This window comes from Pinus tabuliformis, chromosome 2_2 (assembly GCF_031772625.1).
Source record: "Pinus tabuliformis cultivar Carrire ecotype Pingquan chromosome 2_2, CPIR1, whole genome shotgun sequence".
Classification (NCBI taxonomy): domain Eukaryota; kingdom Viridiplantae; phylum Streptophyta; class Pinopsida; order Pinales; family Pinaceae; genus Pinus; species Pinus tabuliformis.
In genome coordinates, this window is record NC_142300.1 from 930,000,051 (window position 1) to 930,024,426 (window position 24,376).

Sequence of the window (24,376 nt, forward strand, 5' to 3'; positions counted from 1 at the left end):
CATTTGTAGAAAACAAAGGTATGTACATATTACAGGTTTAATCTTAGCCATTCAAAAATTATGACTCCTATTGGTATAGGAACCTAACAGGAGGATGAACCTCAGCCCTCCATGACCATTTTTAGAGGGAACTAGTTGGAAATGGCCTCAAATATGGAGTCTATAAATGATGGTTGGGTGGACATTGGTTCACTTCAACCTCCCTCTAGAAGTTGAGTTATCTCCCACTCTCAACCTAACCAATATCTGTGTAGACTCTACCTCCTTTTCCATACATCATTCTATGGATACACCCTAACTGCTCATATCTCAAAGCTGTTGGAAGGCCCCACTAAAGACAAACATGTGGCTATATACTTTGATACTAGCTCTACAACAATGAAATATGAAGACCTAGAGGCCAACAAATTATGTGGAATTAGTAACTAAAGCCCAAAATGGGCATTACATTTTTTATTTTATTTTAGTAACCTAGTGTGTTTGTTGAGTACCGTTTACATTATGCTAGTGTGTTAAGATGTATACTTGTGGACTTCTAAGAGGTAGATATGGATATGCCTCCATAGATTTTTTTTTGGCTACTTTAGCCTTCATCCTTAGCTGGGAATTTCAGGTCCTGGTTGCCTTGAACTACATATTTTTGTAAAGTCAATTTGTATGGTATGTCCATAGCTTTTTTAATATAAACTCTACCTCCCTACCTTGAATAAAAAAATATATATTTTACACTGATATGGAAGTTTTGTTTTTTGATATCTTGTAAATGATAATGAATTTTTGGTCCTGAAATTTACTACATCACCCATTTTCTCATGACTGTTTGTCACTTGGGAGAAACAACTTCTAATTTCATCTTGACAATGTAATGAGAACACACTAGAGACAAACATCTCCACCTCTGATTTCTTCATTCTATGGCCTATAGGCTTCAGAGTCTCACATTTGGAAACTATAGTTTTGGGGGTTGAATGCCGGAATAACCAATTTTATTTTAGGTCTGGACCTTCTATAGATGCTTGTCCAGCTGAATCGTATTTTAGACTGGTTGATGAGAATTGGTCATGGTCATTTCAACACAGATTCTTTTCTGATTTTGATCATATCTCTTCAGGGTGGAAATATATGCATTTACTACAAGCTCATTAGATAGCCCTCCATCACCTGATCGAGGGGATATTTCTACAAATGAAAAATCTTCATCAAAATCATCTGAGGTTTCCATTGAAGACAGTTTTATTTCCTATTGATTTCATTTTGAAACACATAACTTTGTCTTCACAAACTCTTTGATATATTAGGCTTGAATCAAAACTTGGGCAGTGTGCTGGAAGTTCCATAGCAAGTTCTAGAAACTCATATTTGGGGAAAATATGATCCTAGAGAGACATTGTGCTGAGAATTTTTTCTCCCCATTGTGGCATATGTCCTTCATATATTTCAGGCTACAGGTCCATTAGTGTCCACAAGCTTTCAACCTCCACTCGGTCTGGATCAAACACAAAGACTGTTCTACTCTAGGTGCATCATCATGTCATATACAGGGGAACCTTCAAAATACAAATTATACCTCATGTTGTTGTTTTGTTCCAAGCAAGGTGACCATTATGTTCTGGGCAGTTCTTTAGGAAGGGCTCTTCTATTCATGTTCAGAGCTTCATTACATTTACCATGTTAATGTTACCTTTTCTGCACATATGAATCATTTTTTGGACAAATTCAGGTGTAAGAATGTCTCTGTTGTTCTTTCTTGAAACAATTTGAATCATATATAGGAGGCCCATCAAAAAATACAATATATGACCCACCTTCATTACATTTACCATGTTATTGTTCCCTTTTCTGCACATACGAGTCATTTTTTGGACAAATTCAGGTGTAAGAACATCTCTGTTGTTCTTTCTTGAAACAGTCTGAATCATATATAGGAGGTCCATCAAAAAAATACAATATATGACCTAGGTCTCCAGTGTTTGAGCTGTATGTAGATGTTTTTGTTATCAATGGAACAAAGATGTTTCCTAGATCCCATGTTTCCATTCCAATTCTAACTTTTCGTCAGTTTTGACTTCATGAGTTAGATTCGCCACAGGATCAGGTGCATAGATATCCACCTTTTCAACTTGAAGACACCACTGTTCTTCCTTCTCATCACAATTTCCATTTTCAACCCACATTTCAAAATTTTGAAAAAATCCATGGTATTCAAAACTATAATTGAAAAATAGGGAGAAACTAACCTTCACTTTACCATATGGATCAGCCAGAGGGATGGACCGATGATCATCATCAGATTTCAGCATAGGAATCACATTATTATTTTGCTCAAACTCATATCGAAATTCTGTATTGTTGTAGGTACCAATGGCTCCATTGCCCCTGTTTTCAGAAAATTTAGATTCCTCTACCTTCAAGGCTTCACAAACCTACTCTTCTACCATACAACTCTGTTCCTTACTTGCATTCAAGGTTTTGTTCCACCTTTCATTGAAAACCTAACTATATGATGGATCTTCTAAGTCATCAGGCTTGGAGAAGTGTGACATGATCCTTTCCTTTTGTAGTGGATTTCCCAGACAGGGTACAAAACTGGTGGATATCTGCTTGATTTGTTCATTTCTCATGCTAGAAAAGGCTCGATCCTTATTGTTGTCAAGTGTGGGAAAATTGTCAGAATACGGTATCCCCAATCCATAACTATCGTGAAGGAGCTCTGGACTAGCATCATGCTGAATTCCATTTTGACAATCCCCATTGTGTTTGTAGGCTAAGTGTTCTTCTACAAGATGACAGGGGCCTTGAAAATTGGGTTGTACATAATCATGAGTGCCACATTTCTAGAAGCTGCTTTCCATCAACCTTCACATTAATATGACCAAAGCTCTGAGTGTCAGGAAGGTTTCCCTCAAAAATAGTTGAGAAGTTATGAAGTGTTATGTTTTTAAACTCAGGAGGAGCAAAAAGAAGACTGCCATGTTCAGTCACATCAGTCTTTGAATTTCCATCCACCATTTCAAATTTTCCATCACCATCTTCCTCAACGACATTGAGTTTACCTATTATTGTTGGATGTTGATCAGATGAAACAGGTGTGAAGGATGATGCTTTATTCTCTGGACCTTTACTTATCAAACTCTTGCAAAGATCAATTCCAAGAGGCAATGGAACATGAGGGGCCAAAATGGAGAGAAGCACACAACATGATCAAAATTTGAAAACCTAAGTGCTCAATTCTTAGAACAACTACAATATTCAAATTTTGGACTGAGCATAAAAATGTCATCAAAACAAGAAAACCTATACACATACATTATATTTACAAACTACGATTATTATCAAAATTCAAGATGATTATTAGCAAAAACTCAACAAACCTATACACGTACATTAGATTTACAAACTACGATTATTATCAAAATTTTCTCACCATAAAATATAAAATAAGTTTTTCAAAAATTATGGGAAGCACTTTTTCTCAAAAGTATGTCGTTCAAGCCTGCCTCTGCCCATGGTAACAATTATATTTGTGCAATCTCTGTGATTTTTGAAGTTTCCATGAACAACCAACAAGACCAAAAGGGCAGAAGAGTTTCATATTCAACAAAATAGAGGAGAACAAGGCTTCTATGTCTAGAACTAACAACTGAATACCCATGTCCATGAAGCCCCTTTCTTTATAACATTTGAAGACATTGGAGAAACTCCTATTTTTGTCCCCACTATTGTATAATAGTTGAATGATCCCACTAGTGACCTGCATTTTCACAAAGTTGAATAAAAAGCCATGAAAATTCTAGCTAAAAAACAATTATGCTAACCAAAAAAAATAAAAAGGATTAAGATATAAAGTTAGGTTCCATAAAAATATTATTGAAATGTGTGTAAGTATGGTTTCATTGGTGAGCTCCACGGTATTAATCATTCTATGAATGGTGTGGCCTTATACCACTGGAATGGCATGAGTTTCATAGGGATAAATTTTGGTGAAAGAACAAAAAAAACCACTGAAATCAAGTATAACAACAAAAAAGAATACACATTTCCACTGCTCCTAGTGATTTTGAAGAGGCACCATGGAATATAATCATCATTTAATTTAACAGGGTGACCAATAATCTTTCCAACCATTGGGATTATAGGTCTCCAAGGAGAATCTGCCACCATGGCTATCTAGTTTGTCTGACATGTAGAAGGATCCAACTTCATCTCCTCCAGGCACAAGGTATAGTTTTCCATGCATATTCTTTCTCTACCACTGAGAGCCATCATAAGAGTAGTCTATCATGCCTTTGCAAAAGAATCCCTCCACCACTACATGATCAAAGGTTGGCACTGCAATGGAAGAAGGTGCCAAGGGAGGTATCTTGTCCTGCATGTAAAACCATAATTCTGCTTCAAAGGGAACTATGAGTGGTGAATTTTCTGAGAAATACTTGATTTTATTTAGTGGAGGGAAGCCACCCTTGGTGTTCAGACGCTGAATGTAGGACACCCAATATGCAGTCCCAAAGTTTTCATGGAAGTTGGCCTCTGCCATAACTTTCTTAGTGCCTACAGAATCTGAACCAGACTTTGATGTTATTTGGTTTCATGAAGCCAAGCAGAATGATCAGTCTTTAGTATCCATGAAAGGAATATATTGTATCAGGAATTTAAACATTTCATACCCTCAACATCAAAAGAGAAATCTGGAACTATGATATGGCTTGTGTTCTTAGATAACTGAATATGTAGCTCTAGTTAGCAATTTAAAAATATATGCAAACAACCCTTCTTCCAGCCTTATAGGAAAATCACATGATGAATGGAGTGATGTCCATACTCTTGATGTTTCAATTTCATTTGGAAGGTGTAAGCCTATGAGAAAAGAAAAGCTATTGGTAAATCTAAGGACTGGTGGTATCAGGTTTTGGTGATGCCAATAATGACAACCTCCCACTCTCATAAATATGGAATGATACGTTTCAAGTGGACTATCTACATAGTACACTACATCATTTGACAAACACAATGAGGCATGTGTTCTGTTAATGTTGAAGTTTGATTGATATTTATGAATGTGCTAGAGAGTGAAGAAAATTTTATTAAAAAATTAAATGAATGTTTGAATAACAAGTGAAATGGAACAAATTATAGAGGAGTAAATGTGTGTGGGAACTTTGTATGGGCATTGCTAAATAACTTTGAATGGATATATGTTTGGCCTTTACTACATGGATTTCATGGAAAAACAAAAACGCTACCCAAAACTATCTGAACAATGGTATCACAAATAGAATGGGGAAAGCATGCCTCATCTATCCTGCGAGAGAAATTTAAGCATCTACACTAGCATGCTTAAAACCTTCACAAAGGACGTGCACAAAAAAATATTTTCACTCATAAACAAAAAATATTACAAGACTGGTGTAGAAATATTATTAGAGAAACCAAAAAGTTACAAGATAAAGGCATGCTGCATAATACCCAAAAGCTTACAGGGTGCATGAGTCTTTTCCCTTCTATAGAACTAATCCCTCATAGTTTGTGCATGAGATAGCATTACAATATTTCCAAAATTATTTCTTCTAAGAAGATAAAGGCTTTCACTTAAAGTCTTCAAACACCATACTAGACAATTCCATTAAGGAAGGCATTGAAATATCATGTGTAGGTCCATCAATCATGGACAGGGGTGTAAATATGTTTGAGATGGTAATCTTAGCTATTAAATTTATTTGGAAACAAGAGTTCTGCTAGATCAATTAATTTGATATTCCAAAGTTTTCCAAAATTATGCAAATGCAGTTTGTAGTAACCAAGAAATCAGTGCATAGGGTTGCAAACAATGGATGTTAGTTAGAAACAATTCCTCAGTATATTGGTCACTGTGCAAACCTAGTAACAAACCTACTAAAAATAAACCTTTTGTACAACACGACAACCATAACAAACCTTGTAACTCAAATTGACCCAATTTTTTTTTTTTTTTTTTGCTTCTTCTATATTAGCTCAAACTCTGTTGCATTTTTCTCTTCTTCAAATCTATTTGGGTGTTCTCATTCATTTGACATGTCACAACTCTGTCCAACATTTGCCATCAAAAATATGTGGGATCAAGCCTATCTACTTGTATTTGGTGTAAACCAAATACTACATCTTTCATCATATTACCGTCAAAGGGAACAAGCTTGAATGTTGTGCCTGGAAGTTTCAAAATAGTTAGGACGACTCACCAGTATGATTCATAGCTATTTTCTCTTTTCTTTTGCTGGAATTGAAAGAAGATTGATATTGGCACTAGAAACAGAAATTTCTTAAGGCATATGGGCAGTGCATAATGCAACTGTAGTGGGTACCACCATAGTTATCATTTAGGGTGGCATTGGTCTCGTAAGGATTTCTACCAATGACTTACATGTGCTTAATTTAAATCATTTAAAATTAAAATGGTATAGGGTGGTTGTGCAAGGACCTGGGACAAAATTTTAAATCCTCAAAAAGGTGAACGCATTAAGAATAATAACCTTTCTAAGACAACTGAAATAAACAAGCTCGTGGTAAAGAAAGTGATTAGGTGTTATATGTTTGATGGAATTCATGATAGATACAGGCAAGGTAGTTTCCAAGTTGCAACTAGACCATGCTTTGGTTATGGCAATAGATCCAACAAAGAGAAATAGGGTTACCTCTGCTTTTGAACAAGTTTCAACTCAAAAACTAAATGTTTCTAGGGCTTGGGACTTTAATGATAGCTAGTACAAGGTATTGTAGATCTCACCTGGCATAAATGTTTTCGTTCATGTAGGAGATTCCTATGAAGTGAAATATGTTTTCCTATATGGTGGCTATCTACTAGATCATGTAATCTTAACCATGTCACTGGAACCCAGAGATAATTATGAAGGTAAATTTCAATTTTCTCTTGAACATGGAATTCTTGCAACTAGACCATGCTTTGATTATGGAAATAGATCCAACAAAGAGAAATAGGGTTACCTCCACTTTTGAACAAGCTGCAACTCACAAACTAAATGTTGCTAGGGCTTGGGACTTCAATGATGGCTAGTACAAGGTATTGTAGACTTCACCTGGTGTAAATGTTTTCGTTGATGTAGGAGATTCCTGCGAAGTGAAATATGTTTCCCTATATGGTGGCTATCTACTAGATCATGTAATCTTAACCATGTCACTGGAACCCAGAGATAATTATGAAGTTCAAGTTCAATTTTCTCTTGAACATGGAATTCTTGCAATGTTGGGTATCATATCTACACAGAGGTTGCCTTACCCTTCCAGTGCATTTGACATTGGCTCAGATAGAAAAATGATGTCATTCTGAATAACATTTACATTTAGCAAATGATTAAGAGGGTCACTACAAAGACACAAGTTTCTATAATTTGGGATTCTATATAGTATTGGGTTGAGAACTTAGAGCGGGGGTCAGTTTATGTAATTCATTTGTTTCTAGTTCAATACCAAAACAACGTCAGAAGGATGTCATAACGGTTTCCTGGAAAAATCATCTCATGATACTGTATTGAGTGCCAAAAAGGTCAATCTCTTTGCATGGTTGATTCCTATTTGGGTAACATGTTTAATGTATGGGGTTTTCTTTGCATAGTGTTCTACTTTCTTCATAAAATAGGGCAGCATAGTGGATAGTGATTATTGGACATATTGAGATCCCTCCTGCATCCTTGCAGTGTTTCATATCCTTTAGTATTATTATGCTTGTGCCTGTGTCTAATTGGATCTTTGTTCCACTAGCCAAAAATTTTATAGGTCTCAAGCACGACATTATGATGCTCCAAAGGATAGGATTTGGGATATTTGTTTATGTTCTTACTGTTAGCACTAGAATCTACCTTAGGCTGAAGGAAGGCGAGACTCAAGGGCACATCAAACCAAGATTAGCCTCGTAGCTAGCCCTACGAGGACAGGAGAGGGCTCTCTTCGGGTCTATCTCGGCAAAAGGTCTTCAAAGGAGCTGAGATAACTTATAATGGATATTGACTTTAGGCTAGTAAATGGATAGGTAGGTTTGATTTAAAATTTTTTGAGGTTTTGTTGGAGAAAAGGGAAAAAACAAATTTGGGCTTGGGGATGAGACCAGATCTTTGCAGAATTCGAGTTGGGGCAAGGTAGGTAGTAGCTTTAATGCTTTTTGATCATATGTATGGATGGATCAGAATGACAAGGAGCTAAAAAGGGCGAGGGGAAACAGGGATCCTCTCCAAACTGGTGAAAACATATAAAACTAAATAAATTTAAAGGCCGAGCACTGAAATCAATGGATTCAACCTCACTTACTCATTCATTTAGTTTCAGAAGCAAAAGAAGGGAATGGCATACATTAAAACATTAAATAACTTACAAATAATTGGGAGAACACACCATCAAAACTGAAAACCACATGAATCCCAACAGGTGCTGCAAAACGTCTGATCTTTCCTTAGCCAAAATGCAGAAGATATGTACAATAGTGTGCCAAAACTTTCCCAATAGTCCAACCCTTGCTACTGACTGAAAATCTACATAATATAGACCATGCCAATCTATCTCCTAGCCTCTAGGGGTTGAGCTCCTCCTTCTAGGAGCAGTTTGAACTAATTCCAAACATAGAGCTGAAAACTAGGCATCCAAACAACTTGCCTCTAAAAGAAGAGAAACTGATTCATTACATTAAATTTTTGCTATTTTTTGAATGAATCATCTAGAATAGGTAAATAAGTGCCAAAGTTACATCATATACATCAAATTACATCAAGATAAGTCACATACTACATCAAAAGGTGAAACTGGTGAAAACTGGCCGAATTCCTGAGCTGGAAGATGAAAATTTGACCAAAAATCTCTATGCGCCGTGCGCCTGAGCTCTATGCGTCGTGCGCCTTTCAGCCTACTTTTGGGGCACTTCCTGACATCAAAATCAAGCTCACAATAGCTGGTTGGAAAGCCCTGGATGTCTGCTATCTAGCCCAAGTGGAATTTCCCAATTTGGAGCTCATTTTCCCCTTCAAAATTTCATTCTCCCACAAGTACTTCCTGCTGATGCAAAAGGTGGCAGAAAGGTGATTTTCATGGTGTTTTTGACCCTTTTGATCATCCAGAACTTGATGAAATGCCTTGGCCATACTAGAGCATGCATAACTTACCATGACAAATCCAAAACTATAAAGTTTTCCTCCAGCAAGTGTCCCAATCATAAGCGCGCGCGTCGATGCGCTACGCGTTGGGCTGAAAAATCTGTTTTGCAAGCCAAAAATTTCAAAATGACAAAAATTTCTCCGAATTTTCTCAAATTCAGAGCGAAGACCCTCCATCATGTATCATGCTCAGCCACCGAAGCCTCAGCCAAAATCTGAAGTGGATTAGGCCTCTTTCGCCATTTTAGTGCTCTGCTCAACCTCCTTTTCAAAATATTTATTTTTGCTTTGCCGACGTGCATGCGAGCCCAATAGTGATGTTTCATATGACGGAGCATGTCTTTGTCTCTATTGGCCTTCGCCAACAACTCCTCCAGATGTCGATTGATTTTCTCAAGCCAAAATTGCCGCTCAAAAGGTGTCAAATCGCCAGGTCTTTTTCGGGCCAACTTTCGGTCTTCACGGATTTGTCGCAGCTCTATAAGTGTGTGCTGGTCCTCTAGCTGCTTATTGCGCTGCTCCAAATATTTGATCAGACATTCTGCCTTCAGCAACTTCTCATTCAAGCTGTCAATCTCAGCCTTCTGCTTTTGGATGACCTCTTTCAGTTTCAAGCCAGGATAGCTCCCATCCACATCACTGAGTGTAACATCAATATCATGGCCTCCTAATGGGCTCTCCTCATGCATCGGCCTCTTGCCTCTGTCCTGAACCTGTACCTGTGCTGAAGAAGAAGGCGAGACCCCTTCCATGCCATGTGGAGATAGTACTCGTCGTGTAGCTGCAAATAAGGCCCTGTGGCCTCGCTGGTATGTCACATACACTGGAGCACTAATATGCTCGGTCTCAGGAATGTCAAACTGATGTGAAGGCTCTCCCTCATCATGAACTACCTCGGGAGGTGGCTGTAGTGCTGTGAAGAAGTCACGGGAGATGAAATCCTCCCAAGTAATGCCCTGCTGTGTGAGCTGCTATACCACAATGATTTTGATCAGCGCGTAATGATATATACTTCTATGCTGCTGTGCTGGGGTCTTCCTCTGTACAAGATATGTCATCCTCTCTATATTGCGATACATGAAGTATGGAATGCTCATCATACGTACCCTTGTGAAATGCATCAACAAACGAATATGGTACGTATAGAGGCGCGAGAATCTGCCCTCACAACTGAAATATCGAATAATAAGCTTCATCAAGGGTGCAAACTCATCCTTTAGAAATCTGAATGGAAATACCCTGCTTAGCTGCCTTATAAACCCAGGTTTGATGTATGGCTCATAGTAGAATTTATCTAGCTGCTGTCTTTTGTTCCATTCCTCTCCTACATTTGGTATTCCGGTGGCCTGAGCAATGGTTTCTGGTGACAGAATGAAATCTACTCCGGCAAGATTTACATGGCCATCATGTAAGTGTAGAACAAATAGACGAGCTAGCTCATGATGATGCTGAGTTTGTGAAATCAGCTCACAATAGTGGTAACATGACTGATAGCGAAAACAATCCATTGCAAGCGAGCAAGCATGCAATTGAGCCAAAGAAGTAGGTTCCTCCCTGAGATGCTTACCACTTTTGCCACTTTTATGAGACCTCCGTGGTACATTAATTTCTGTTGTGGAATCACTGTCATACTCCTGTTCATAAACTGAATCCATCTCTGACATTGTGCTGAAATCAGACTGTTTGCAAAATGTATGCTGATATAGGTATAGTGAAGGAAAAAATTTCAGTGTATGTTTTACTCTTCAAATGTGTCACATGTGCATCAAAGTATCATAGGAAAGCCACAATGAGAATAGTTTTGTCAAATGAGTTTGCTTGAAAAACAGTGTGAAAATGACAATAGCCATAATAATGACAGTAGTGATGAAATGGCAAAGAGAGGGCGTGAGGCTAAGGGAAATAATGAGCATGAACACCACTGAAAATAGATGACACAGGCATATATTAACCCACACAGTCTCTAATATTTGTTTCAAACCCTAAGAAGTAAATTTGGCAATAAACATAGGGTTTTACATTTCACACTTGTTTCTCCACATTCAAAACACCATAATCATGTCTAAAATTCACTGGGCAATCATAATGAACCTACTTGCAAGCAGCTGGAGGCGATTTGGCATGAATCTGGACGAAGGAGGAAATTTTTTTGGCTCTGAGTTTGTATGCGTCGCGCGCTTACCCAATGCGTAGTGCGCAGTATGTGTGTAGCGCGCATGTAATTTTGCACAGGCTGGTGAAGCCCAGTGCATCGCGTGCCTCTTGTGCGTAGCGCGCCTGCTCTGTGCGTAGCGCGCACTTCCACTTCAACTCCACAACCTTGAAACACTTCCACTTTGTCTTCAACACTCTGATTTGGTTTTTCTTTGGGAAACTTGTGAAAATGATTTGTTTTCCATGCTTTATATGGGTTATAAAATATCTCATTAAACCATAACCCACTTTTATAATGTTTGGCTTTTGGAACTTTACCATTTAATGCAATTTTGTCTTTGGCTTTTCACTCTTTTTCTGAATCTTGGACTGATGAAATGTCTTGATTTTTTGCAGAGATTTTGGCATTTGGCTTTGGCGAACATCAGAGGCTCACTGTGCAACTTCTTATGGTGAAACAAATACATCAATATTACAAAAACTAAATTTGACAGTTTCCAATTCAAAACAGAGTTTTGAACTAAAAATGTCTTCAAATGTTTTTGGGAATAAAAATATGAAATGGGAACCTTTCGAAACCAACCTCATGGCCTGCGAGCTTTTATCACATGTATCCAAAGACTTGAAACCCTAGACTCTAGGACTAAAGACTCTTTTTAACAAAAATAATCATTTGGGACAGTGATGACGTGACTTGAACTTCAATGATTTTTGAGGAATTTTAATTAGCCCTACAGGTACAAGCATGAGGAAAGATAAGACGACCAGACCCTCTCATCAGTCAATGGCATGCCCCTAGCGAAATGCAACGAAGTGGAATGAGCGAGACACCTAAGAATGATATGCAAAAAAGTGAACAGATCTCTGATGGAGGGCTGTAAGGACCGACTCTAACACTTACCATGATAGTTGCAGCACTCACAGAAATCAAATGAATTAAAGAATCAAAGGATAATGGTTTAGTAAACTTGCCTAATGCAACAATTCAAACGACTATATTCTAGTTGCTTCAACCATACATTCTTAATGGCATATCAGAAATATTTGCAATTAGGTCAAGTACAAGAAACAATGAAGTTTATGAAATTTGGGGCAAAACCAGACACCTTCTACATTGAAGAAGCTACCAGAGGAAATGGAAAAGGGAAACCTTATAGACAAGCTTGAGATCTTATTCAACTCATGCATCCTTCATGATTGGAAGGATTCAATCATCACGTTGTAGACAACCAAGGCTCTCTTGCCTTGATATGAAGATCTTGAAATTGTCAATCGGTGCATTAACACAATTGCATGTAAAGAAATGGTGGATCCGTCAAAGGTAAAATGGTCTTACAACCACATTAGAGGCCAAAAGTATTATAAGACATTGGAGAGTGTTTCAAGCCCTTCATTGAGTGAACTTCATAGCTGGAGATACTACATCAACCCAAGGATTCAAATGATTTTGTGTGATTGTGGTATTTTCATTTGAAAAACTCTATGAGAGGGGTATAACCATGCTAGAATCCTTTGGAAGTGTTATGTCTTGTTTAGTATCTTCTTTTGGAGATTTAGAAGATTTACTGAATTCCTGATCCAATTCAATGGGGTAAGTTTCTCTAATGGATTTCCCAACAGACATTTGTGATGATAGAACAAATAATGTTTTCATGTTAGAATTTTTTAGAATTTCAGAAATTATTGCAAGATTTTCCATGAAATTTTGTTCAATATTAGGAAAACAAGGAGCCTGTTACAAATTTGGACCCAGATTTGTAGTTGTTGGTCCTAAATTGTTAAATTTGGCAACTAGGGCCAAACTCCACCTTGGACAACTCATATGATGCAACTGATATTTTTATTGGATTCCTCTTTCCGAGAGGTGTAGGATTGATCTAAAGATCATCTCATTCTGACATGTACAAATGGAATTATGAATTTATTTCTATTATGGACAAATTGTCAAGGTCGACCAACAAACTTATGTAGGCTCAGAAGCCCAAAAGACATGTCTTTTCATCCTCAACGTTGCATATAAATAGAAGGTGAATCTACCTCATTTGGACATCATTCATTCTCACACATATCTCTCTCTCCTCATCTGATTGGGTCATACAACTTCAGGGCAACCTTCTTCTCCTCCACACGTGTGAAGTTTGACCAGCGTTGGTTGGGCAATAGTTGACCGAGTTTGACTTTGTTTTTCTTGGGGAATTTTTTTTGGAAGGCTGCATTTCTGGGCACAAAAATTGAGGCATTCAGAGTTGTTTGACCAATGTTCACCGCAACAAGTTTGACTGCAGGTTTGACTCTACATTGACCGAGTTTGGCTGATATGTTTGAAACTGTTTTGGCCTGATTCAGACTATCCTTGGAGGCCGAGTTGACTGGGTTTGACCAAGCTGATTTGGAGGAGATATTTTTCCATGTTGATGAGAATTGACTTTCTGGTTAGGGCATCCTGTTGAGTGCTATTTTACTAGACAGATTTTGACTGTGATTAGGCAAATAAATTTGTATATTGTACTCTCTCTCTCTCTACTAAAATTTTGAAGTATAATAAGAATAATTGATCAACGGGTTTTCCCCACATTGGGTTTTCCCTGGCATCCACCAAAAAATGTGTCCTCTTGTCTTGGCTTGCCTTCTGTTTATTGTTTATGTTCTATCTGCAATTTACTATTAAGTTAATGTGATTGCTAATCTAGAAATTGGTATTAGGCTAATTAGAAAATTGAAGTAAAATTTCTCTTAAGCATAGAGCATATCATTGTTATCTAAAATTAACATGGTATCAGAGCTGAGGTAAGCCCAAGCAAGAGAGGGAAGAGAAATACTGAGATCTATTGATTAAGGAAAAGTGTCAATGGCCTCCCTATCCTGCTTCAAATCTGATGACAAGCTTCATGATAAGTCTAATTATCATGCATGGAAGATGTCTCTTGATTTGAATTTAGAAGAGCAAGATGTTATGGACTATGTGCAGGGAAAAATTACTAAACCTCCTTCAAATGCACCGGCTGCTGCTAAGACAAAGTACAAGAAAGGTGAAGTCAAATCCAAGAAGATCATCAGGGATTCTATTCATAAGAATTTAGTTGCTTACATCTCCGATTTGAACACATAAAAGGAGATATATGATAGGTTGGTTGGCATGTTCAAAGCTAGCAATGCAAACCAAGTCCTTTTTCTCAAGAACAAGTTGAAGGACATAAAGAAGGGAAAAGGTGAAGATATCCAATCCTACTTCATGAGGATTACCGAGATAAAAAATGATCTACTTTCAATTGGAGAAGTTATTGCTGATAGGGAGCTCACTCTCATTGCCCTTGGAGGTCTCCCTCGTGAATGGCATGTGTTCAACACTACTATCCTCAACAATGACAGGATTCCAGGTTTTGAAGAATTGTTGACTAGATGTTCTCAAGAAGAGACAAGGATGATGGAAATGGACATGCCTTCAAATAGGAATGATCCTACTGCATTCTCCACTCATGCTAAAAAGAAGAACAATGCAGGTTCAAAGAAGCAATGTCAAGGAAGACTGAGATTCAAAAATGGAAGGAAGGGAAGATGCTTCATTTGTAACAAGTTTGGCCACTATGCTAGGGAGTTTCCTAATAGAAAGGATACACCTCATGATGATGACAACAAGAACCACAATAATTTCAGGGGCAACAACAATGAAAGGAATGGAAGGTTCAACAACAAAGGAAAAAGGAATGCTTCCACTACTCAACTTGGAAATGATCGACCTGCCAAAAGATCAAGAAACTTTAGGTATGATGAATCTAATGTTGTATATAACAAGAAAAAAGACTTTTATTTTATATCTTCCCTCTCTACTACCTATCCTCCCGACACCTTGGGAAATCAGTTGATTGATAGTTGTGACTCAAGGCACTTTACTGGGTACAAGGAGGCTCTTTCAAATTTGATAGAAAAGGATACAAATTTGGAAATTATCCTTGGAGACAATGCCACCTATCCTGTGAAGGGAGTTGGAAATGTTACTCTTCAATTGAATCAAGGTAACACCGTTCATCTACAAGAAGCACTATATGTACCCAATCGAAAGAAGAACCTGGTATCTATCTCGGTAATGGAAGACAAAGGATTCAAGGTGGAATTCATCAATGGAAAGGTAACTGTTTGGAAATGAAATTTTAAAGAAGAATTTACTCTTGGATTCAGGGTTGATAGCCTATATCAAGTTGGAGGAAGTCCATTGGGAGCTATGTCTTGTGACACATCTCTTCAATCTGAACTATGGCACTGGAGGTTTGCTCATCTTCATTATAAGGCTTTACTCGATGCAAGGAAAATGATTATAGGTATGCCTAAATTCAAAATAGAACATGAAGGTGTTTGTCAGGGATGTGCCGAAGGAAAACATACAAGGGGACCATTACCCTCAAGTGATAGCAAGACTACTGACAATTTGCAATTGGTTCATTCAAATCTATCTGGTATGTTGCTTGTGACATCTTTGGGTAGATATTTATATTATGTTATCTTTGTGGAGGAATTTTGTCACAAAACTTGGATATATTTATTAAATAAAGAGGACAAAGTGTTCTCATTGTTCCGTTCTTTCAAATCCTTGGTTGAAAATCAAACTGGGAAGAATATCAAAATATTAAGGACAGTTAATGGAACCGAATATGATTCAAGTGAATTCAATGACTATTATAGAGAAGTTGGCATTAAGAGGGAGACTACTATACTCCTGAGCAAAATGGTGTTGTTGAAAGGAAGAATCATTCTATGATAGAAGCCACTCGTGCCATGCTACATGATCAAAGCCTTTAGAAGTTCCTATTAGGGTCCTATAATAATAGGATTCATAATTTTGAATTGACTATGATTAGTCTTGTAATATTGTACATACTTTTGCTTTCTGCAAAATGTTTTCCCATATTAAAAATAAAAAATGTAAAGAGGGTGAAGTCCTAAAAGAAAAATCAAAGGACTAATAAAAGAAAAAGATAAAAAAAGAGTATAAAGTATAAACCCCACCAAAAAGAGATAAAAAATAGATTCTGAAAGTGATGCAAATTCAAATGCCACTACTTTTTACTTTACTTTGCAAAATAAGATTGTGTGCAACTTGTAAAAAATGCCACAATCCATGATGGTCAAATAGTTTAATCTTGATTCATTCATGCTTTAAATTTCATGCTGATAGATAGAGAATAAAGATCTAGCCAAACTGTTTAATCTTGGCAGATCAGTAGTTAGGTAGAGAATAATAATGAGCTCAACAATTTAATCTGAGCCATTGGAAAGTCATAAGGTTAGAATTAGATAGTTTTCTTACAAAAGAAAAAGAAATAAAGGGTCAGCAAGCTCAAATGCACCCAGTAAATGAAGAAAAAATGTTAGGGTAAATGATGGGTAGGTAGAAGCAGTTTTCACAAGGCATGGAAAGCATCAATTGGTTTATTTCATATTACTAACTTCCTTCCAAACTCATTTACCCCTTGTAAAAATATTCCTTTCCCTTTAGGCTAACCCTTTCCCCTTATTCCACATATTCCCCCCTTCCTAAAACTCCTTTCCCTAGTTTCCATCACTAATAATTCCTTCCCCTTACTAACTCCGCTTTTTTCATATAAAACAGGAAAAACCCATTTATCCAAAGATTGTAGCACTTTATATATATTGGGTCCCACTTCATTTTAACTCCTGCTATCATATTAACCTCGCTTAATTAACCTCTACCCCTCCATATATTTACTTTAATTAAAAATTAGTTTTAATTAAAATAATATATTAATCTCCACCTTATTAATTAACCTGACCCCACACCCCAACTCATCCCTCACAACTCCGCCACCCAATAACCCTCCGATCACCCACCTCTAGATCCAACGGCGTGCATTCCATATCGTACGCTCCGACGTCTGACTTTTAACATCACAAAAGCATGCGAAATAAGTTGTTTTCCCCGCCCACCTTTTTGCTATGTGGCAACCCCACGTTATATCACATCCTCCAAAATAATACCACCATACCACTTTTAAGTGTGCGATAAACCACCTTACCACCTCCTCGCGTCAGATGAAACCGCCCTGCTATTTAAATTTAACCCTGTGCCCAAAGATTAACCACTGTTGGTTAAAAACGAAAGAAGCTGCCCTTTCCAATCTTTTCACTATTATTTTGTTAAGGATTGCAGAAAAGAACCTTTGCTGACCTATTCTAAAGCACCAGAAGATCTGCTGAACTATTTAAGTCATTTTACAACCAGAATTCAAACTTTTACTACCAAAAGACACTGTCGACTCTGATTTGAAGCACTATAAAGACCATTGAAGCCTCAGAAAGCCTCCGCTACCCCTAGAGAACCCTTCTGCATACCAAAGCTTCATTTTCCAGGTATTCTTGAAGTGCTGAAGGCCTGTACTTAAGATTTGCACAACATTTCTAATAGGTTAATCAATTGAACCAATTTAAAAGCCTTTCCAACCTAAAGAAATCCACTGTTGCATCCAAAACCCTTTTTGCAGACTGTATTCATCTTTTCACACTATTCCAGAGGTCCTAAGCATACTTCTTAAGCCAGATAGTGATAAATTGAATAAAATAAACAAATCTATGGCTTCCCAAAGCATTCTGAATGCAAAACCCCTGCAAACTCCTCACCTAGATATTGACCACCTCCCATTGGCCGATAGAGATTTCCAAATCAAAGACACAACCTCCCCTAACAATTTGTTAAAACTCCACTACTGGAGAAAAGATAAATTCCTCAACCAGAATGATGATATTCAGCTATGGGAGTCAAATTTACCCAAATACTTGTTCCCACAGGTATACTAGTTCCCTAAAATCATCCACCTATGCCAACTCTGCTATTCCCCAAGTCAAAGAGCCATAGTCTCTCCTAACTAGCAAATTTTGTTCACAATCACTGCAGGATCAATAAATGAAATGTTGCAGATCCAACCAAAGCCTAATGAAGCCCCATTTTCTATTGAAAACCTAATTGATCTGTACTTAAAGCTGGACCTTCCCAAGAGATCCCAAAATTTTCAGACTTTCCTCCTAGAAAAAGCTCAAGTTCCTACAGACATCCCTCCATATTCTGCCACCATTTTCTCTGAGAGAGCTAGACAGATTGTAACCATGTTGTCCTGTATTCTAGGATATACTACTGATGAACATGTAGATGAACCTATACTTGGTTTCCTTTCTATTTTTTGCCCAGGAAAGCCTCCAACTACAGTTTTCAATTTTTCCCAATTCTTAGCAGACAGAATCCATGATCAATTGATTAGATTGCTAGATGAAAGAGTATTCAAATACTCTTCAGTATTGTTCCATATGTTTCTATATTTCCAATCAGAAAGGTTTACAATTAACATCCAAAAATTGGACACTAAGGGCAATCCTAGATCTGTTATCTTTTGGACACCCTTAATCCGAAAATATTCCACTGATTTCAGCTACAAGGATTTCATTGATTCATTTGTTCACCCAGTTGTTAACATGCTAAGCAGTAGCAATCAACCCAGGGTTAGTGATGAAATAAAGAAAGTTTTACAGTTGTCCAAACACAGTAGAACAGGAGACTGGTATTTATACCAGAACTACACTGAAATTAGGGTGTATGGATGTCAACTCACTCCATATAAGCTGCCCAAATATCTCCCCATGAGGATATTTGCACTAGAATATATCAGGCAGATCATAAATTCAGATGATGTTAATTTTCTATCAGCCAAGAAGAAAACACAGTTTAAAATCAAGAACCAACTTGGTCCTTTTATCTACAATAATAGGGAGGTTGGAGAGGAAGCAAAAAGATGTTTACAAGAAATGAAGTTCAATGATAGTTTCAAATGGCAGTATGATCCTTTGGGTGTCATAAACAAACTAAGACTCAAGTTTAAATTGAGCCCTTTTATGCATGAGTCCAAGCCAGAGATTGAAAGATATGCCAACCAGTCAGAGTGGTTGGAAAACACCTTACTGGATATGGAGGAGCAGATGGATACTAGTTCCATTCTACATACTCCAACCCTACAGGACAGAAATGCAAAAAGGACTAGAGAAGAAGGTTCTTGCTCAAACAAAGATACAACAGATAACAAATTTGAAATTATGTATAGAAAAAGAACAAAGCTGAATCCAGTAAATGAGAAAGAAGAAGTAATTGATACAATTGAGATCATTGATACAAACATTGTAATTAAAGAAAATGCACTTCCATCAGTTTCAAAGGAAACTCATCAGCCTTCAACTTCTAGTGCTCAGATCATCGAGAAGTAGCATAGTGTTGAAATCTCTTTGTTGGCTTGTTGGGGCCTGACCTAGGTTCGAAGTTAATTAGCCAAACAAATCCCTATACTGCTGGCCCTTTCGGCAATAGTCTGTGGAGTGCAGGCTGAGGTCTCACCCAAAGCAGTATGGGGGGATGCTGGAACCAGGTTTCTACACCCTTAAGATGTCTGAGGGGTTGATTTAGTCCAACTGTGAATACCTTTGCACAAGTTACTTCTCACACTTTCCTAGCCTGCGAGGCCTTCATGCAGCCCTAACCAGGGGCTGAGGAGCTTTTGCGCTGCTAGAGCAACGATCTGCACTATTTCCCCAAGTCACCCTACGGATCTTACTTATCTTCTTATAACAATTAGTTATCTTCGCATAAACAGATACCTTATATTATATTCACTTATTCAACACATTCATATAAGTTCGCGTAGTAAATAAACAGTAAACTTGCAATTCATACCCAATATACTTCAATGCATAAAACAGGAAAAGATACACAGAAATATGGTAAAACTTCTCTTTATTAATTCTTCCAACAGTTACAGACTCAACCTGCCCTGCGCACTCAGCTGTAGGGGTCCGCGCACTCAACTGCGGACTACTAGGCCTCTGTGCACTCAGCTGTAGAGCCTTCTCCTACTCTACGACCCAAAGACATGACTCTACACTTAGACTCAATGCTCCCTTATTAGATCTTCATTGATTCTTCTCCCTATTGTTATCTCTTTACACTTAGAGCCTCACTCTATTTATACAATCCCATGGTCCACGGACCATGGGTAGATCTCTCAAACCGACATTACATTACAAAAGTAAGGGCGGACAACCCTATGACTCCATTACAACTTCACGCTCTGTGCCCACAAATCGCAGAGTCTTTACAATGGACTTAGTCAAAACTTGGGCTTTAAGCCCCAAAACTTGCCTTGGGGGGATCCCACACCTAACAGGCCCCCAACACAAACATCATGACTCGCCCTCGAGTCACTCTATCGGTGCAGTGATCTTCACACGGAGACCTCCCAACTCTACTCGAACTGTTGCAAGGTCGCTAGCGCACTGAGTGGTTGCCTGCCGAATCTCTTGTATGCGTTGTTCTAAGACCGTGGTGTCGGAACTGCTCCCCTGTATCTGTTCCTGCGTCCCCTGCATCTGCGCGAGCTTGCCTTCAATTGTTGCGATGATTACGAAGGCCTCATCGATCCAAGGCTGAACATGCACCTTCAAAACCGCTTCTTTGTGTCACGTTGCGTCTACTTGCTCCTTAAGCGCTTTGGCCTGTTGCATTCACACGAGCCTCTGTGTGAGGGCCACCGTTTGTGCGGTCCCTTTGACGTTGTCATACTGCTGCTATAGCTCACACACCTTTGTTTCTAAGTGTTGTATGTTCAGGTCCTCCTATAGATTGGTGAGGACCTCGAACGATTCTTCCAACATTTTGGTGTAGTCCCTCACTACACTGCTGATCTCCTCCATCCCCGATGTAATGGCGCTAACACGCTATTCCCTTACCTCTGGAGGAGTTGAAGGTTGCGCCTTCAACCATAGCTCTGCTATCTGAAGGTTTAGCTCCAGCTGAACCTTGGCCATTTCTTCTTGCGCCTCGTGCACCCCTGCTGCTAATCTCTGGATGCGCACCTCTGTTGGTGCTTCTACTGGGATGGCTAGCTCAGGGACCATCTGGTAGGCTTCTTCAATTACCTGTACCATCTACCTATTCTGAGACACGACCTCATCGCGCTGCAAGCTCAACTGCTCCATGTTGATCCTTTGTTCACTCAACACCTGTAGTGCGCAGCTCTCCCTAGCCCGTAGTTTTGTAGTAATCCCATCTTGCAGAACATAGAGCGTCTCCCGAGGGAGCGTAGCCATGTTGATCCCTATTCCCTTCAATGTACTAATCGTAGGCCTGTTGGCCTCATTTGTTGTAACCAGTGCCCCTTCTGGCAGCACTATTGTGTTGGTCGTACAAGCGCGCAACATTTCCTCGGCTGCGGTTGTTCCTACTGCGAGGCTAGTCGAGAGAGTACCATCCTGAGGAGTGCGTACCTGCAACTCCTGAATCTGTGCTCAGAGGGCCCCCAACATAATCTGATTCTCCTCCACAAAGTTCTGGAGGGCCTCTTTGGTGACATCGCACACCGTCTCTCCTATATCGTGCAAATCCCCCTTAGTAAGGGTGATCGGGTCGATAGACAACTTAGACACTTTTACTTTCTTGCGTGACCCCATCTGCTCTCTCGAGCGCTGGCGCTTCAAATGTGTGAACGTTATCTGTGGGTCCACACCGCCCTCCTCTATCTCTATTTCCATCTCTTGCTCTTGCTCAGGCGAAGGCGACTTCTGGCCCTTGCGCTTCTTCTTTGCTGCCTTTTGTGCTACTGCTACGGCCTTTTGCTGGTTTGCTGCTGTCTGTGCAATGTCCAGTGCCTCTTGTGCCTTTGCTATTGCTACTTCTTTTCTTCTCTTTTCTGCCAACTGTGCCACGCGTAGTTTTGCCTCCTCCTTCTTTTTCTACGCAACAAACTTTTCCACCGCAGAGATGTTTGGAGCGTGCCATTCCGGCGGCCATGTCTCAAGTACGTCAAAGATCACATCATCTGTGGCTATGTAGGGTAGTTCATTCCACTTCTTTGCAGGGTCCTTGTGCGCCCTAAGGTAGATGTGATGAAAGTCCGCTTTAAACTCTGCGAAACTTTGCAGGTTGTTGTAGACAGTGGGTGATAACCGCAGCTTGTGGTTAATCCCCATTCTGATGTTCATCTCCATGAACACCTAGAATATTTTACTGTCACGGATCCGATTCGTGTCTTTAGTGGCCCACAACAAAGCATACTTCGCGGCCTCTAGGAGATCCCTTGCAATTGTGGGGAACTGGTTGTCCTCAGGCAATTCCCCAGCCACCAGCACTATGGACAACAGAAGCCATGCATAGTGGAAGGTTTTCCCTTGTTCCTGTGCCTCGCAGCAATTCTCCAGGAACTCCTTGCACAAGAATTCAGACCAGTTAAACTGGACCCCCTCTATGCATTGTTCAGCAAGTGCAACCACCAGCGCGGGCACCTCATCCGCGCAGCACTTCCGCATGACCTTACCTGCCAGTATCTGAGTCGCAACTCTGACTGCCTTGTTGTTGATACTAGAGATTGTGTAGCCCCTCTTTTTCTTCTCCAGCTTGTATTTCTTTTTCATGGCCTCCGCGATGGCCAAATCACTGCTTTTACCCTCTGAAATGTTTGCGAGGTCTTCTCCTTTACATGGGAGTCGGGTAATTCAATGGATTAGGTGGTCCGTGATGGGGATGGGCTCCTCCAGCCACAAACACCCACCATGCACCAGGCAGAGCAACTACCTGATGATGAAGATAGTCACTGGGGCGCGATGGTAATGCAGCACCCAAAGCAAGTTCAACAACCCTGCCTTTTCGACTTCGCGTAACCACTTGCGCGGCTCCAACTCTATGACTCCCGCCACAATGTGTTTCTTTGGCTTCATGAGGTGTGTGGTCGCCAAGTGAGGGAATTTCTCGTGGTCAGTGAGATCCCAATCTTCAAATTTTAAGCTTGGCACCCTTCCCAAGTGCGTTCCTTCAAAAATGATATCGTCCGGGAGGAGCAGAGTCTATAGAGAGCTCTTGCTCTCATCGATGTACTTGGGCACCTTTTCCTTCCCATTTCATAGAGAGATATATGTGCGTAGATTGGTTAGAGGGACCGCACCCTCGGTTTCTTCCTCCATGCCCTCATCCTCATCCTCTACAATTATGATATCCTCAAGGTCTTCTTCCTCCTCATCAGTTTCCGGGTTAACCGCTTTCCCTTTTTCTTCCATTGTTAATCTAGTTCGCAGCATGTTTCGAGAGGACACATGCACTGGAATCATTGGCTGTTTATCTTTCTTCAGTCTTGGTGTGTGCGGTGATTTATGGATTTCCACAACAATCCTGGTGCTCTCAGGGGCATCTTCTATGGTCATGGCCTGCGCAGCTTCTTCGGCGGTCATTTCTGCGATTTCCCTGGCTTCTTCAGACGCTGCCATCTTGTTCATCCAGAAATCTCTCAACTGTTCAATCAGGTGCTCAACCAACACTCTCCACAGGACAAATAGGTCTCAGTTCAGAATACTCGGGGTGCACGACAGCTCAATTCGCAAATGACCAAGTGTTGTTTACTGGGCAGCCCTTTGTAATTTATAACGCCTTTTGAATTTGAATTTGACCATTCCCCCCAAATCTGGTCCATTAATGCTCCCTTGGCAACAGATTTTCCCAAATCTTGCCCATAAAGCTCGTCTTAAATTCCTGTCACCCGCTCCATTTGGTCTCAAGTCAAGCATCACATCATGAATAGTGACTACAATGGTCACTTTCCAGCCAACTCGCACGACAGCGCATCCCCCCTTGTGCGATCGCAAACCTTATGACACTTTGCTCCTGCATGTAGCTCCGACATCGCGCAGCTCTTGGGAAGAGTAGTTTATAGTCCTGCGCCTCCTTTCAACTACCTGGAGCGCTAAGACTGTACTTCCCATGGCTAGTTAGGTGGCCGCGCCACCTATATAGGGTTTCAACCAGTCATCCATCACTTTTCCTAGAAAAAATCTGCCTTTTATTTTTACTGTTTGCATCGCACACTTTACCATATGCATTGCACCACCATGGGTGATCCCTTTAGTAATATACGGTCCAATCCAAGGCATCAACCTGATCAACTCTTGGTAGTAGTCCCAAAATTTGTCACCGTAGTCATGCGCACCCTGTTTTATCACCTCGGTTTTCTTATCAAGAAAATCCTTCTTTATTTCTTCCTCAAGCTTCTTGAATTCTGCTTCCA

The 24,376-nt window shown here is 39.5% G+C and overlaps 1 pseudogene; it reads right to left on the bottom strand.

The window, feature by feature from the left end:
* Nucleotides 1–3,594: 3,594 nt before the first annotated feature.
* Nucleotides 3,595–4,579, bottom strand: LOC149196175 (uncharacterized; annotated as a pseudogene).
* Between the last annotated feature and the right edge of the window lie 19,797 nt (nt 4,580–24,376).